The sequence below is a fragment of the Sorex araneus genome, chromosome 1, assembly GCF_027595985.1.
Source record: "Sorex araneus isolate mSorAra2 chromosome 1, mSorAra2.pri, whole genome shotgun sequence".
NCBI lineage: Eukaryota > Metazoa > Chordata > Mammalia > Eulipotyphla > Soricidae > Sorex > Sorex araneus.
Window position 1 is genome coordinate 280681750 of NC_073302.1, and position 4347 is coordinate 280686096.

The 4347-nt window shown below is 34.3% G+C and overlaps 1 non-coding gene across 1 annotated transcript; it reads right to left on the minus strand.

The window, feature by feature from the left end:
• Positions 1-3097: 3097 nt before the first annotated feature.
• LOC129401239 (U6 spliceosomal RNA) lies at positions 3098-3204 on the minus strand. Its single transcript, XR_008628171.1, has one exon. It is a non-coding gene; the product is annotated as a U6 spliceosomal RNA (small nuclear RNA).
• Between the last annotated feature and the right edge of the window lie 1143 nt (positions 3205-4347).

Consider the following 4347-nt stretch of genomic DNA (forward strand, 5'->3'; position numbering starts at 1 on the left):
GTTCGATTCCTCCGTCCTTCTTGGAGAGACGGCAAGCTACCGAGAGTATCCCGCCCATTCGGCAAAGCCTAGCAAGCTACCCGTGGAGTATTCAAAATTCCAAAAACAGTAACAAGTCTCATAATGGAGATGTTACTGGTGCCTGCTCAAGCAAATCGATGAACAATGGGACAACAGTGCTACAGTGATAAGTATACATGAACATAAATAAGTATACACATGTGTATCAGTTTTTTTTTTAATCCATTCACGTGTTCTTGGGAATTTGGATTGTTCCCAGATCTTGGCCACAGGGACAACTTTGAAAATGGACCTAGGAGTGCACATGTATTTTGGGAAAAATGTTTTTAGGTTCTTGGAGTAGCCAACAAGATGTGGAATCATGGGGTCATATAAAAGATCAGCTTCTTTTCATAGAGAAGCCTCCTTAGCGTTTCCATAGACGTTCAACCCCAGGACACTCTACAATAGTGAATGTGGATTCCTGAGTTTGCCAAGTAGGTGCCTGGGAGAAATGGGCGAGGACCTGAAACATTTGTGGACAGTTGGTGGCACTCTACTGATGGGCGTGGTGTTGTAGCATTGTGTACCTGAAATTCTGCTCTTAATTATATTGTAAATTATGGTACCTACGTAAAAATCGGAAGAAAAATTAGTCCATAGCTTTTCGTTATTTTTGTGTTTATCTTTGCATCTTCTTTTATTCATAATGAAAAACAGCTATAAAATAACAGAATATTGATATTTAGCATTCCAAAGTTTTTCTAACTACACATATAAGTAAACATATTTATGTTTTATTAGAATTTTTTTTTTGCTTGTTTTAAGGGCCACACTCAGTGATGCTCAGGACTTTCTCTTAACTCAGCAATCAGGGATCATCCTTAGCAGGCTATGGGGTGTTGGGGATTGAACCCATCTGTGTTGTGTGCAAGGAAAGCACTCTGCCTGCTGTACTCTATCTCCATCCCTAGGAAATTAATTTTGAGAATTCTAGAGATGTAATAGCTATGATGATAAAATCTATTATTTCTCTCAAGTCCTACAGATACTTCAAACAGAAGTTTAGAATACAGTAATAAAAGTGTATCATCAGAAATTGTATTACAATCAAAGGTCAAGAGCCTATGTGCCAAATATCAAGTTTTAATTGATGATAAGTACCTAAATAACAGATTTAGTGATCAAATAAAACCTCTAACATAAACAAACAAACAAAAATGGCATCATTCTTCTACTTATATCTCCTTTTTAAATGTATTGCCCATCTCTATCAACCTTGATTAGGTCACTGAAATCAGTTTTAAAACTTGTGGAGTCCTACTTGTTTTCAAAGACAAAATTTATGTCTTTAAATTAAAATATTTTAAAAATAGGGTCCAGAGGATTTACTCATAAAAAGAGGTACCCTAAGAACATAGCTAGTTTCTCTGATTTATTATCATGTGCACTTAATTTAAAAACGTGAATAAGATGCTGAAAGACATATAAAGTATGAGTGATTAATCTAATTAAATACAGGCTAAAACAGTAGTGACATTATCTATATTAGCAGGATTGAAAGTAAGTATGTAGTCCTTCCAAACTTCTAGCAACAAAAATAAAAGTTAAAAATGACATTATAGTTTGTATCTTAGCAATTTCACTGCAGTATTTCGCTAGTGTAGTACATTAACATAACACCAATGTAATTATTGTGAACAAATGAATAATTAATTAATTATTAATAAATTTGGCATACAATTTTAAGAGATTAATAACTAAGCAACTGCAATAATATGAAATAGTACCTAGTCTGAATGACTAAGAGTATAAGTTCAGGACATAAGTTATGAACAAATGTATAAGAGCAAAGGAGCAGTGAAAATATACAATGTCTATTATGTTTATTATATTTTATGAATAAAATATGTAAATATACACATATCTTTATAAATATATGTAAACAAGCAAACAAATAACAGTTATTAAGTTTAGGGAAGAGGCATTCTGTTATCTTATTATATTCATAACTTATGATATTATCACATTAAAGCTACAAAAGCTTGAATTCATGTGTGGTGTCATTGCAACAGAGTAAAGAAACTGAATTACCAAATTAACTATTGCTTTTGTTTTTCTCCCTTTTAAAAATTTCTGTTCCTTATTGGCTTATAACTACTCCTAAACATTTTTGTGGTTTGGGACAATTTATCTATTATGTCACAATTTCACTGTGATTTTCTTTTCAGACTAACTCTAGCTATAGAATTTAAAGAGCTTTATTGTTTACTCAGTAAGTAATTTCATTCAACTAGAACATTGCAATGCAAGTGTTATTTAGAAGCATTTTTTTCAAATAAAATAAAGAAATGTTAGAACATTTAGATTATGGAAATCAACTCCAGATCTCATTCTTATTTGGATAATGTATCTTAATGATCTTTCCTGGAAAATTATGAATTCAAAAAGTGCATGCTGATTTATTACTCACTCTAAATAAGATATGTGCATTGGAAATACATTGTAGTATTCTCATAAGAAGCTCAAAATAATTTATTTATAATTTCTACAAAAATATAAACAGGTTAATATGTATGGATTAAAATTTTATTCCTTATCATTTTAATACATAATTAACAAGTACTAATTACTAATGATTAACATTTCTTGTGGTAGCTTTTTGTTTTTTCACTTTAATTTCCAAGTGTTTGATTTGGTTCTCCGAGTCTGTGTGTGATTAACTTCCATCTTCAGTGCATCATGGTCTGAAAAGATAGTTGATACAATTTCTATCTTCCCAATTCTATTAAGGTATAATTTGTGGCCCAGAACATGGTCTATTTTGGAAAACGTTCTGTGCGCGCTGGAAAAGAATGTGTATTCTTTCTTTTGGGGGTGTATAGCCCTGTATAGGTCTACTAGCCCTGTCTCCTCCATTTCTTCCTTCAGGGCCATCGTTTCCTTGCTGAGTGTTGTTCTTGTCGATCTATCCAGAGGTGATAAGGCAGTGTTGAAGTCTCCAACTACTATCGTGGTGCTAGTTATGTCCTCCTTAAATTCTGTTAGGAGTTCTTTTAAGTATTTAGCTGGTCGTTCATTAGGTGCATATACATTTAAAAATATGGAACGCTTCACAAATTTGCGTGTCATCCTTGCGCAGGGGCCATGCTAATCTTCTCTGTATCGTTCCAATTTTAGTATATGTGCTGCCGAAGCGAGCACTGTTTTTTCACTTTAAGTAAGACCAGCAAATCGTTATTGGAAAACAGAATTTGTTAAGAACAAAGATTTTACCTGAGAGAAATTTCTGAAGCACACAAGAACTCATAAAACATTATGTACAAAATGGTTTCTGGCTAGCCAACAATAATCTTTATCAAAATTATTGACAAATTATTAATTAATACAGAAAATCTACAGTTGCAAAAACTAAAGGAATGTAGAATAGCATGATAAATACAAATTAAAATTGATGATAATGCCAGTTTTATCTTTTGTAAATGACCTGGTGATCCAATGTCCAGGTGTTTAATTCATTACATTTTCAGCATCAGTTCAAGAAACACACAACAGAAAACAACATAAGGAAAACTAATTTTAAAAAAGAAAGAAGTTGGCCATGTGTTCTTGTCTAAGTGGTAAAAATTTAAATGCAACCTCTTTTAACCCATTACTGAGCTGTGAGAAAAAGACAGAGGAAGAAATGAGAATGAAGATGAGGAAGTGGATTGGGCAGAGAAAGCAGAAGAAGGGGTCATTAGAGGAAGAAAGATCACAGCGACCACACTATTGGTGTTGAAACGTTAAATGCCTAAAGCAAATTTATTGTGAATCTTTTGTAAAACATGTGTTTAATAAAGGTTAAGATTTAAGTAATTCATAGGAAACTTACACAATAGGAGACTGATACCCAAGGACAGTAGAAATAAAGATTGGTCCATGGAAGGAAGCCTGACTGTAGTGCTGAAGGAGAGGGCAGGTGGGATAGAGAAGGGACTACTATGACAATGATGTTTGGAGAGATCACTCTGGATGGGAGCTGTGTGCTGAAAGTGAGTGAAGGACCAAATATGATGACCTTTCAGTATCTGTATTGCAAACCATAATGCACCAAGGGGGGGAAGAGAGAGAGAGAGAGAGAGAGAGAGAGAGAGAGAGAGAGAGAGAGAGAGAGAGAGAGAGAGAGAGAGAGAGAGGAGAGAGAGACAGAGAGAGAGACAGAGAGAGACAGAGAGACAGAGAGAGAGACAGAAACAGAGAACAGAGGCAGAGATAAAGAGACAGAGTTACAGAGAGAGACAGAGACAGAGAGACAGAGAGTTAGAGAAAGAGAGAGAAGAAAAGTGCCTGCCACAGAGGCGGGGT